Genomic DNA, 14,258 nt, shown 5'->3' on the forward strand with positions numbered 1-14,258 from the left:
GTTCTTCAAGTCATTCTTGCTTTATAAAATTCATTTTGCTTTGATAATTTGTGCTCTAGGCGGCCTTAATTTGTATGGTAACATTCTTCCTTCTTTTATTTGTCCTAACGTTTTTGCTAGCCTCTTCGACTCATTATTTCATGTGAAGCTTTTCTTCTAATTTCTATATCCTGTGTTTGAAATCTTTGCTAACTTTTTGTCAAGTTTGGGGTACTATTCCTTTCAGTCGGCCGCTTTTAACAATTGCACTCCAGTTGCTCGATATATCATTAAGGTTTGATTTTCTTCAAAATCGAAATTCATGACACACCTACCTGCCGATTATATTTTTGGAGAGTTAGATTTAAGTTCAAATTCTTGAATGTGAGGTTTAATTTTTAATTAAGCTACAAAGATTGTGCATTTAGTTTATAAAATCTGGATATTGTGGGTAACTAAAAAGTTGAATTGTATGGAAGAAAAAAGAGGAAAGAAATGTGGCACAAATTAGTTAATACTCTATTACAAAATAGAACTTATTGTCTTGATTGTTAGATTTGAGCTTTTTGTTAAAATTAAGCCATACTATTGTCTTTAGTTTCCACTGAGGGGGATATTAATATTGATTTAGTATTGCATGAGATAAGAGTAGACACTAGCCCAAAAAGAAAAACTAGGAGAAGGATAACTAGCAAATATTTGATAAATGCTGGCTGTGATAATACCTGAAGTCATATTGCTATGACACACATATTTATAAGCGTACTATTTAAGGCCTTCACTATCGGCTTACAACTCCACTGCCATGTTCTCAAGCTGTTTTGCAGTCCTGCTTATTATTTTAGCTAATTTGATCGATATCTATGTAGATTAAATAGAGTATAATTTAACTAGACATGCAGTCAAAGTGTCAATTTTTTTTTATTGAAAATTGTCACTCGAGAAATACTACTGTCTGTTACGGTGCTTTGATTTTGAGTGTTTTCCGATTACTTGGTTCTCAAAATGATTTTTCATTGTTTACTGAAATTGAGCCTGAGAGGAGTGTTACTCAATGCGGTTATACTAAATGGTGAGTGATTAAAATCTTCCCTTTACCATATTAAAATGATCTTGCATAAATTTGAAGTCAGTGATGTGCGTTAATAATGCAGCCTGGCATATTTTATGATTTATGGCAATGCCCGTCTTGCTCCATTTTATAACTGTCATTGCTACAATTGTCACACGCTTACACATTTAGATAATCTCTTATCTTTATTTTGTGTAAGAGATAAGGACATAGGATTTCTCATACTTCCTAATAGGATGTGCATATTTAACTTTACCAAACATGAGTTTAGTTAAGAATAGTGTCACTGTTTTGCAGGAAAGATTTGGTTGAGTGTGCAGAATATTTCTTCAAGACATATGAAGACACTGAAGAATTAATTCTCATTTAATGAACCAAGAGTTATTGCTGATCCAGGATACTATACTGAATTCTCTGCACCTGGAAAATGCTCCAAAACAATTGGCAGCTGCACAATATGAGATTATGCAAGTAAGCCTTATATTGTTGTCACATAATCTGATTAGTCATGCTGCTGCAGGCTCATAGATATCGCAAAAAGTATCAAGTAGGATTATATATCCCATTTTTTTTTTTTTAACTTACATATGCTAAGAGTGTCAGGAATTTAGGATATCAATATATTTTAACTTGTTCCAATGGTAAAATGTCTTATTTTTTAAGGTTATTAGTCTCATTATGTGGACGATTGCTTTGTCTGGAAAATTTTCATCATATTTCAACTCACAACATACTGGGAGAAGAGGAGCAAGTTTTGACTTCATCTCCTAAATACAACCACGGGAAAAATAGAAAGGAAAAATTGGAATCATCTTGGATATTATCTAGGTGTTAACCACTGACTAGATCGAAAGTTGACAATTATGCAGCTCAAAGAACAAGAGACTTTGCATTGAAGATTAGATAAGCAATTTTATGAAGCATAACTTGGATTTTGTTTTGGATATGTAGAACGCCTATATTTCCTATGAAGGCTTTCTTCGGTATAAGCTTAAGTACTTATATTAATAATCGTGTATCTTCGTTAAATGGAAGGTTCTCTCCTTAATTAAGGGTTTGAATGCTATTTAACTAATATTGACAACTTAAACTGATAAACATCAATTATATCAGTATATAAGCTTATGTAATTTTAGCTTTATATTTCTCCGTGGGCAACTTTTCGTTATGGGTGTTTAGACCATTCTACCCTTGAAAGTACTTTCCCGAGGTTAGAAATGAGGGGACCTAAATAATTTGATTGTGTTGTATGTTGTGTTTTGTGACTTAGAAGTGATTCTGTGATGTGTTTTTAACTTGGTTTATTGCTGGCTTGTGTTCATAGGGCCTTAGAATGATTTTGAGAGACTAAGTATAAAAAGTTGTGAAATTCCTTGCTCACTGCTCAAAAAGGCCGCACTGCAACGATGATTCTTCGTTGCAGTGACAAAGGGGTTTGCTGCAACGAAGGGTGGGATTTTCTCGGGTTCGTTGCAGTGAAGCGCCTGTTCGCTGCAACGAGTCCGTTGCAATGAAACCTTGGTCACTACAATGAAGACTACTTAAGTTTAATGGCTAGTTTAAGTAGTTATTTCATACCCACACTTCTCATAATCCCCAAAATAGTTCCCAAGAGCATAGAGGCGACTTTCTAAGGCTAGGGCACTATCCTCCAGCAAAGATAAGCCTTAATCACTAACTTTCTTCGCTTAATGTTCATATTCGATTCTTGTTTCAATAAAAAGACCCTTAATGGAAATTGAAGGGTAGAACACAAATGCTAAGAAAACCCTAGAATATTAATGGGTTATTGTTTATTGTTGTTTAATGTTGTTTAACCATCTAGGAGTAGAGATTATCACTTCATAGCATGAGAACTGAATATTCAATGATGGAAATTGTTTGTTGAGACCTAGGTTTCCAATAAAAATGGAAACTTTGGCTAAAATTAGATTTGTAGGGTTGAATTGATTATAAAACCCATAAATTGAGTTAATACTCCATTCTTACTTAGCATTATGATTTCTAGACTTTGAACGTTCTGAGGCATTGCGAAAGAGAAAGGCTGTTGCGAAGTGATTCCATTGCTCAAATCTGCTTTGAGGTAGGTTACGGTTTACTTGTGTTAGACTTTGATTATTTGATTGTATATGTTGTAGAATTTATGGGAGAAGGAATGTCTAGGTATTCGGACTTGGAGTTTGGTGTTCGTTGTTAGTTGTATGATTTATTTGTGTGGAGTGATGCTCCATTGTTGAGGTTGATAAACTTGAATTGTATTCTGGAGACTGTTAAAAGGGAGGTGTTCATATATACCCTTCAGAGATGAATTGAGATAGCTACATATTATATTATTATTGAGCAGATAATTTGTGAGTCTATTGTGGCTTGTTTTATTTGATTATACTTCATTGGTGTTGACCTGATATGTATTCTTGAGCTATCCTTGTGATGTGATTATGAGACATTTATTGATAATGATTGACATGGGACATATCCATCTCTTACGACACATTTGACAGGGGGTGACGATGTAGCCTGATTATGAGCTCGTAGTCTGAGGTTCGTTCCGGAACGAGTGGTACATGGACACCATGGGTCCCCTACAGGTCATGGCTATTTGCGGAAAACAATACCATTTAGCATGTGTGTACAGATATGTGATAGAGCTGGAAAATTAATTGCTTATTTTACTACTTCTGGCTTGAGCATTGGTGTTTCATTGTTGATAATTGGTGATTGATTCTGAAAGAGGATTAGTTGAGGATATTTATTGTAATTCATGTTTGTTATGCTTATCTGCCTATTCCATTGATTTTACGTGTGTATGCATAATACTAATCTTAGTCGGCCTATGATACCTACCAGTACGCGTTGGTTGTACTGACCTACACTTGCTGCATTTTTTTTGTGAGTGCAGAACTTGAGACAGAGACGTCTTCCAGACCTCGCATCTAGTTGAGGTTATTCGTTACCAAGATCAGAGGGTGAGCTCCTATCCGTGCCATGTCGCCTGAAGATCTTTCTTTATTCAGATGTCTACCTTTCATCCCAGATATTATGTTTATTTTTAGATAGTATCTCTTCGCTTTAGACATTGTTGGTTAGAGTCCTTGTACGGTGACTTTCAGATTTTGGGGATGTAATAGCTAGATTTCCGCACTTGCTATTTATTTATTTATTATTTATTTATTTTATTGATAGATATTTTATTCCATTAATCGCGAGCAATGTTTTATAATTAGTTTAAATAATTGAAATTGGCTTGATAATGGTTCGCCCACTATCGGACTAGTGTAGGTGAAACTCACGTCTGTTTGGGAAGTGACAAAGTTGGTATCAGAGCCTTAGGTTCGTTAATCTCGTCGTGCCGGGAAATGTCTAATAGAGTCCTGTGGATTGGTACGAAGACGTCTGTACTTATCTTTGGGAGGATATGGGACACTAGGAAACTTCAATTTCTTTCTTTCGTGCTACTTGATTCCAATTGGTATCTAAACAATTCAAATTGGTATCTGACTTTTCTTTTTATTCTCTCATGGATGGTGAGGACTCTTACGGAAGCAACAGTTAACGAGGTACCCGCGCCAGCTGCTGGGGCCGCAGCTCGCGGGGGAGGTCATGCCGCTATGGCCGCAGTTCGTGGAGGAGGCCAGGCCAGAGGCCGTGGTCGTGGTAGAGGCAGAAGAGCAGCAGCACCAGCCAGGGGCGGGGTTCCTGCAGCTGGTCAGCAACGCGCTGAGTCCCCTGAGCCTCAAGTTGTTCAGGATGAGGGGCAGTCGAGTTCGCAGCAGCACCAACTCAACCAGATATTATTGCTACTCCAGTGCTGTCCGATGTTATGGTCCGAGTGTTGAACCTATTGAATAGCTTAGCAGAGGCAGGGGGTGTTACCAACAGCAACAGGTAATCAGGGTGCGAGAGTAGGTGGTCCGGCTCAGGCTCCAGTTCAGGCGCCAGGGGCACAGCATGCCGCAGTTGTGGCTTCACATTTGGATGAGGCCTCAGGACCTGAGTTATTTCCTAGGCCAGTGGGAGGACCGGTGATGACAGGTGACGAGCACGATTTGTTTTGGAGGTTCACTAAGATGAAGCCTTCAGAGTTCTATGGTACTGAGGCAGATGATGCTTATGAGTTCATTATTATTGCCACGAGAGGATCCATAAGATAGGGGCAGTTAAGAAGTATGGAGTACAGTTTGAGAATTTTCAGCTCATGGGAGATGCCAAGTTATAGTGGAGGGCGTTTGTAGAGTGTAGGACAGCGAATTTGCCTCTGTTGACTTGGACCCAGTTCTACCAGATTTTTCTTGAGAAATATGTTCCTCGTACGTTGACGGACAGAAGGTGTGATGAGTTCAGTAATATTGAGCAGGGAGCTCTTCAGCTTTTACCTACGGAGGAGGAGAGGATTAGACGTTTCGTGAAAGGGTTGAATACTGCCCTTGAGTTGTCGGCTCTTCAGCTTATGACTAGAGGTTGTTCTTTTCAGGAGGTTGTGGATCACGTGAAGATTGTTAAGGGTGTCCGTCAGGATGGCTACAACAAATATGCAGACAAGAAGGCCTGAAAGTGTGGTAATTTCAATGGTATGTTTTCTAAGGAACAGGGATCCCAGAGTTACTCGGGTCGTCAGGTTGAGCCGACTATGCAGATTTCGGTTGGAGGCTCATCTAGAGTCGTTCAGTACTCTATCAGCCCGACAGGGGGCTCTCAGTCCCGAGTTCCAGATCAGGGAGGTTTTTCAAATTCTTCAATGTTAGTTCAGAGGCCTACTCTTGATCGTGCCTGCTTTGAGTGTGACGAGCAGGGGCACATTAAGAGGTTTGGTCTTAGACTCAGATAGGGTAACCAGAGTGGTCAGTTTCAGGCTCCCAGGGGCCCAGTTGCTCTGGTTAGAGGAGAGGGATCTTTGTGGGAATCGTACTCAGATTGGGCGGGGTGGTCACTCGATAGGTGGTGGTGCTCAGCCCAACAAGGGCGGTTATCAGTCCGGCAGGGGTGGATATCAGTCTGGTAGGGGTGGTTCTCAGACAGTTCAGGGGGACCGTGGAGGTACCCAGGCTAGCAGTGGGCGTCCCAACTACTACGCAATGCCAGGCAAGCCAGAGGTCGAGGGCTCAGTTGCAGTTATCACAGGTACTATCTTAGTCTGTCACCGGCAGGCTTCTACACTATTTGATCCGGGCTCCACATTTTCATATGTGTCTACTTACTTTTCCAGGAGTTTTTATACTATTTGTGACTTTCTTAATACTCCTATCATGTGTCTACTCCGATTGGGGATTCTGTTGTTGTAGATAAAGTGTTTCGATCTTGCACCATTACAATTATGGGTTATGGTACCTGGGTAGACTTAATAATTTTAGACATGGTAGATTTCGATGTTATTCTCGGTATGAGTTGGTTAGCTCCCTACAATGCGATTCTAAACTGTCAAGCTAAAACCGCCACCTCAGCTATGCCCGAGATACCTAGACTTAAGTGGAAAAGAGACCTTAATCCCTCCCCAAAGAAAATTATCTCTTATGTCTGTGCTAAGAAACTCGTTGAGATGGGGTGTTTGGCTTATTTGGCGCACATTCGTGATACTAATGTTGAGATTCCATAACATGAGTCAGTTCCTGTAGTTTGAGAGTTCACAGAGTGTTTCTTGCGGACTTACTCGGTATACCACCGGACCGTGATATTGATTTCTGCATTGACTTATAGCCGGGTACTCGCCCTATTTCTATCCCTCTATATCGTATGGCTCCAGCAGAGTTGAGGGAATTGAGAGAACAACTTCAGGACCTTTCCAGTAAGGGTTTTATTCGTCTGAGCGTCTCTCCGTGGGGCTTTCCTATGCTTTTTGTGAAAAATAAGGACGGGAAGATGTGGATGTGCATTGATTAATGCTAGTTAAATAAAGTCACCATCCGGAATAAATATCCTATTCCTTGCATTGATGATCTGTTTGACAAGTTTCAAGGAGCATGTGTGTTCTCTAAAATTGACTTAAGATCGGGCTACCATCATGTCACGACCCAACCCCGTAGGCCGTGACTAGTGTCCGAATTGGACACTCATATCACCTGTTAACTATAATCTTTCATAACCAGCATATTATGAACTTATTTGTATAAAAAAAAACAGGACGTTATTCTAAAGCTGTCACAATTCTGTATGTCGTAGGCACCTGTCTCCTGAGGAGTTACGATCTTTAACAACAACATATATATATATATATATCTATATTTACGCAAGCCGACAAGGCTGCCACTACACGCAACATCCCAAACATATATATATATATGCAAGCCGACAAGGCTGCCATTACGAATGGGTACGCCCCAAACATAAGTCATATTCATACAACGCAACAACAACGATATACAGACCCACACATGTGTCCACAGACCTCTAAGAGTAATGACAGTATCATATGACGGGACAGGGCCCTGCCGTACCCCAAATAACCACATACATATACAACAAAAGAGTGTTATACCATAAGTTAGGCTCCGGAACAAAGGAGCACTCCAAAGTAGCTGAATAGATATCCTAGGCTGGCGGATCTCCGAAAAGAGCGTCTGTACCTGCGGGCATGAACGCAGCCCCCCGAAGAAAAGGGGGTCAGTACGGAATATGTACTGAGCATGTAAAGCATGAAATATAGTAATAGACTCATACTGAGACAAGGTGTGTAGGACCCAATGCAACAAACAGAATTTCATAAAACTTGCCTTTGAACATATTTCATCTGTATCGTTCTCATATCAATATCAATATAGAGTTCTGTAACCAAGGCTGAATAATCATTATGTATATAACATATATAACGTGTCCCGACCCTTTAGTGAGGGACTCGGTAATTATAATCATAGCATCATAACATAAATATATATGTGTCCCGGCCCTCTAGTGAGGGACTCGATAATAAGGAATATATGCCCTCCTAGCCGCCATCTCCATATCATCATGTCATCATATCATCATCATATCATCATATCATCATATATATATAACGTGTCCCAGCCCTCTAGCGAGGGGCTCGGTGAGTAATATAGTAAATATGCGCACGAAAACGTGTCCTAGCCCGGGACTCAGTGAAGGATATAGCGGTAAGCACGAGCAGAATAATAAGCAACCACATATATGCAATTCATCTTTTGAGACTCAATGGATAAGTAACTAACCAGCTCTAAAGTGTCAGGATAATAATCATATTCAGTTCTTTTTAAATCTCATTACAAGTTATAGCAAGGAACGTTTCAGATTTCATGTTCATGTATCAATTTGACAAGGTGTAACTTTTGATAGTCAAGTATGCCTTTAATTATGCAATTCTTTAAAAGTAGGAACTTCTATACATCATTCATTAGTCAATCATATAGTAGGCTCGTGACCATAACATTACGGAATGAATAGAATCATAAGTCAAGCTTGGAACTAGAGAGTAGAATTTACCCCAAGGTTCATATCATTTCTTACTTACGTCTAGGACATGCCAAAAGAAAGAAGGAATAGGCTTTACATACCTTTAGCGTTTAGTCGTATTATAACTTGTACTTGCTGCCCAATAGCACTTATCCTATATCAAGATATCAAGAGCTACAATTAGTCTACGAGGGAATTCAATACGTATTTTAACATTAATAATCCCTTTCTAACATTTAGACGACGTTTCGTTCGCATTCAAACCAACTAGTGCTACAAGCTAATATTGTTAGTCATTCTTTCATGTATCAATCCGAACTTGTTTAAACATGACTTAAGGGAACTTTGGACAGCTTGTACATCATTCAAAATTGTCCCACACTCACGGTCAAACAGCACACACCACACTACCATTTCTATTTCGCAATTTTCCAACTTCAACTACAACGACAACAACACGTTTACAACATTACTTATACGATTATTGAAACTGTTTTAGCATCATATTACTCTTACAACAGCCCACAAACCATTTCAATTTCAACTTGAATCATTAAAATTCACTTTCACTATACGTTCATAACAATAATCAACATTCAACATACACTAATTCACTCCTAACATTAAAACAGTCCACGGTTTGGACTGTTTTCCCCCTTCAACACGATTCATTTCTTTAACACCTCAATTCACATATTCATAATGCATACAATACACCACAATGTCCATAACAACAACAATCAAAACATGAAACAAAACAGTCCATAAATTCCTCTAAAGCAGTCCCCTACACGGCTTCAACACAACTACAACAACTTCATGATTTCATCCAATTATCCGTACCACAACACATTCAATTCATTCCCAATACATGTACAAGGAGATTAAGCATCATTTCACCTAAGTCTACATCACACGGCCCACTTCAACTTCAAGAAAAACAGTCCAATGCCAACATGCAACATCATAAACATTCAATTCACCCCTAGACATATGAAAAGGGATCAACTTCTTACCTTATCACCCAATGCTTCAATCGGCTAAGCCTTCAAATCCATTTCTTGAAATTTAACACTTGTTCTTGCTATACCAATGAATGCTACACGTTATTATACCTCTATAAGGGAGTTAAATTGCTTGAAAAACTATTTTTTGGATCAACTTTGGTGCACCTCTCTCTCGGCCAGCTCTAGCCGAGAGACCCTCTCTCTCTATCTCTATATTTCTTGCTTTGTGAATGTTGAAATGAGTTACTTAGTGATGTATGAATCAAAATTGTGCCTTATATATTCCTTCCATGAATTGGACATGTGTCCCACTCAAATTTTTGGGTCAAAAACCATTGACCACATCACTAACCTACACGGCCAACTATGGCTTATAATAATGGACTGATTTTTTGTTTCCCAATCCCACTTAATAATCCAATCATGGTTAATTAAATCCCAATTTTCCATTAATGCTTCTATACCAAACGAAATTTGTAGGTAACTTGTGACTTGAAGCGAAACCGGAAGTTAAAGTTTCTACTTCGTATCTTAAAATAGTCTTGTCTTTAACTTGTCGCGTTTAGTTTAAAACGTCCCAATGTATGAAAATATGGGGTATAACATCCTCCCCCCCTTTAGAACATTCGTCCTCGAATGTCGATTTTATCCCGTCGGGTTCTATAAGAGTCTTGGGAAGGGTTTTCCTTATCGCTAACATATAGATTGAGCAGACAATTAACACAATCAAGCAAGGGGGTTTAGATTACTTGTAGGCGTGGAAAACAAGTGAGGATATTTCTTTTTCATCTCCTCTTCAGCCTCCCAAGTCATCTCCTCCCTTTTATTGTTCCGCCACAACACTTTAACCGACGCCACATCCTTTGTTCGCAACCTTATGATTTGTCGATCAAGTATGGCTATAGGCTGCTCTTCGTATGATAGCTCCTCTGTTACCTGGATATCATCTGCAGGGAACACCCTGGAAGGATCGCCTATACACTTCCGAAGCATTGACACATGGAAGACCGGATGTACTGCTTCTAAATCCGTTGGTAGATCCAACTCGTAGGCAACTTGGCCTACCTTACGGATAATCTGGTAAGGTCCAATGTGTCTCGGGCTCAACTTCCCTTTCTTGCCGAATCTCATAACACCCTTCATGGGTGACACCTTCAAGAACACCCAATCGCCAATCTGAAATTCCAAGTGTCGACGTCGATTATCTACATATGACTTCTGCCGACTCTGGGCTGCCAGTAACCTTTCCTGAATAAGCTTCACCTTATCGACAGCCTGATGAACCATATCTGGGCCTATTAGCTAGGTGTGATGAGGTCTTTTGCAAACACTTGGGTGACAAGAATATCTCCAATGGCATTAAGGACATTACAAGAAAACATGGGGAAGTCAATGAACTGTAATATTGTGTTTAATAGTGAGCATGGGTTTGAGATTGGTGATGGTCCATATCAGCACATTGTTGATATTGTCAATGAGACATGTAGTTGTAGGTCATGGCAGCTCAAAGGAATACCATGTCCACATGCCATTTGTGCCATGTTGTACAAGAAGTATGAACCTACATTCAACCAATGACAAATATGGCAATGTGGCCTAGGTCTGCTAATCCTTCTATTGCACCACCAATCATCAAAAAAATGCCAGGTAGGCCCTCAAAAGCAAGAAGGAATGAGGTCAGTGAAACAAAGAAATCTGGAAAAATGCCAAGAACAGGCATGTTGATGACTTGCTGCCAATGTGGAGGTAAAAACCACAATAAAAGAGGTTGTCAGAGGGTATGCCCTTCCTACAATTTTCTTATCTTTGCACTGCACTATTGAATTTTTATAACTTTGCATTTTACTTGTAGAAAGGAACATGGGCTGGTTTTGCTTCTTCTCAAACCACTACTACATCTCAAACATTTGATCCTTCTCAAACCTTTGATGCCTCTCAAACCTTTGTTGCCTTTAAAACCTTTGCTGCTTCTCAAACAACTACTACTTCAAAAAATGCCACAAGGCCAAGGGAGAGATCAAGTAAAGCACTTGTGGTACCTGAAACTCCTCCAAGACCAAGGGGTAGGCCAAGAAAGGAAAAAAATATGCCTAGTGCTCCTCCATGACCAAGGGGAAGGCCAAGAAAAGAACCTGCAGTTGCTGCTAGTCCAAAGCCTAGAAGAAGGCCAAGAAAAGTAACAGAAGTTGTTGTTAGTCCTACCCCTGCTGTTCTCAAAAGAGTTGATTCTGAAGGTCCCCCTACTTGCCCAAATAAAATATCAAAAACAGTTGGTATAGGAGTCTTTGTTGCTGAAAGTGGTTATACATCCCTAAATGTAATTTTAATATTTTCTTTACAATGGCATTGGTATGTGAAGTTGTGAAGTGACTAATTTTCAAATGTTTTTATTGCAGCATGGCATGGCTACTAGCAGAGTGCTGAATTTTGGTGGTAAACATCAAGCAAGCCAGCCTATAAGATCTGGTGAAGTCACAGGAGACCTTGGTCACAAGGCAAGGCAAGGGATGAGGTACAAAGGCAAACCATGCTACTCAAGAAGCATACTTGATGAGATTAGAAGGGACAAACTCAACAATGACATTAGCAGCAAAGGAAAGGAGGCATAGAAGTGATGACAATATTTGGATGACTAGAATTAAGTTGTTTTTGGATATTAAACACTTTGTATTATTTGGATTACTTGAATTAGCTGTTACAATGACTTGAATTAATGTTTTCTGCTCAATTAAGTGTTAGAATGACTTATTAATCATACTTGTTAGTGTCCATTGTTTGTGCTCAATTAGCTGTGGTACTGCATACTGCATTTTGGTAAACATATTTGACCAGTGATTTATGATTTGGGCAGTGTGTACATTAAGCAGTGAAGTTAAATGTGCAGTGTGTGTACATATAAATGTGGGCAAATTTGTGTAAAAGCTTGAATTCATGTACATTGACTGAAATGAATTTAGTCAGCCTTCATTGGACGATTCAATTCAATGTAATTGAATTCAAGTACATTGACTGGTAGTTGGGAAGGCTAATGGGAATTGTAACTATTCAATATCATCAGCCTATAAAAGGCTATTAACCTGTCCATTTCAATTCATCCCTACAACATTCTTCCTCATTCAAACAACGAATTTCATAGCAAAATTCCTCTTGGTGAAGATGAATTGGTTTACTTCAAGAAGAAACTAACCAAATCATACGTTGACAACGATGACTTTGTAAGTGTTATTTTTCAAACTTATTTCAATTGACGTGTTTCAGTATTCATAATGCCTCATGTATTTTATGCAGATCCTACCTTCTGACATACAAGATTTTCTTCCAAACACAAATAAACAAGCTGTTGTTTTCTATGAGGAGCGTGAATACAATATGACGTATAAGGTTGCTCTGCATACTCGCCTCTGCCAAGGGTTGAAGGATTTCATTGATGCAAACCTTCTAAGGGGGGGACATGTCTCATGCTTTAATGGTTGTGAACATAATGTGAAAGTAACCTTCTTTGTTAATATCAAGAGGGAGGTTATTGAAATAGATTAGGTTTCTCTCCATTATGTAAAGTTTATGAATTATCAATGAAATCTATATCTATTAACTTTATCTTTATCTATGGTTTTTGTTCTCAAATTTAATGAAGACAACTTGAAAATCCATGACAAGAAACTCCTTCAACTTACATACATAAAGTGAATAACAATCACTTAAACTTCCTTCAACTTACATACATAAAGTGAATAACAATCACTTAAACTTCCTTCAACATACAAACACGTAATCCTACTATGGCAATCCACATTGGTAATGCTTGTTCAAGAACACTCAATAAACCAAATAACAACACCAAAGAACATACACAAAAAAAAAAACTTGTTAATAGTAAAGCATCTACCCTTCTTCTCTTCTTCAAGCTTCATCACTTTCATTTCTTCTTCAAGCTTTGACACTTCCATCTCTTCTTCAACCTTTAACACTTTCATCTCTTCATTTGTAGTGACATTCTCATTATCGATGGTCATTTCACTATTGTCATTACCAATATCTCCATCAATGCAAGAAGACTCTCCTTCTTCCATTTCCTTTGTCAAACCAACATCTTCCGTCATTTTCTTCTTCAATTCCACGACTTGCTCTTCCATTTTCTTAATCAATTTGTGAATAACAAACTTAGACCTTTCATCAATAGGATCATCCTTGCATTCAAAGAACTTACATTTCTTAGCCTATAAAAAAAAAATCAACTCACGTTAGGCACACTGTAATGTGTGGGAGAAATAAGACACGAAACATAAAAAAAAATTATAAATGCGTACCCCATAGAATGGGCATGTCCAAAATCTTCTTCTGTGATTATAACGAGACTAAAAAATCTGCATCTTTAATAATACTTCGTGTTGGCATCGCACTTGACGCTTCATCTTTGGATCGTCATTTTCAGTACAAAGATTGTTCAACTCCAATTTGAACTCTTTCATTAAGAATCCTAGAAAAAATTAAGTGAAATTACAAGAAATCATTGAAATATAACATATAAATAAAAGATGAGAATAATAATTTAGATAAAATAATACTTACCACGAGAATCCATTGCACAGATTTCAACTTTTTTATTCCTTCAAGCTATGGCAACAATGGAGTCAATTTTCGAAAATGAAGAAAGGAAGAGAAAATAAAGAGAGGGGGGGGGGGGGGGGGGGAGGGGTTTACCGTTATTTTTTATCTACGTGGCCAAAAATAACAAGTCAAATACCCCCTCACGCGTTGCTTGGTCGTGTAGTCACGAACAGTGCCATATCAACACTTAAAGG

Source organism: Lycium barbarum, chromosome 4 (assembly GCF_019175385.1).
Source record: "Lycium barbarum isolate Lr01 chromosome 4, ASM1917538v2, whole genome shotgun sequence".
NCBI lineage: Eukaryota > Viridiplantae > Streptophyta > Magnoliopsida > Solanales > Solanaceae > Lycium > Lycium barbarum.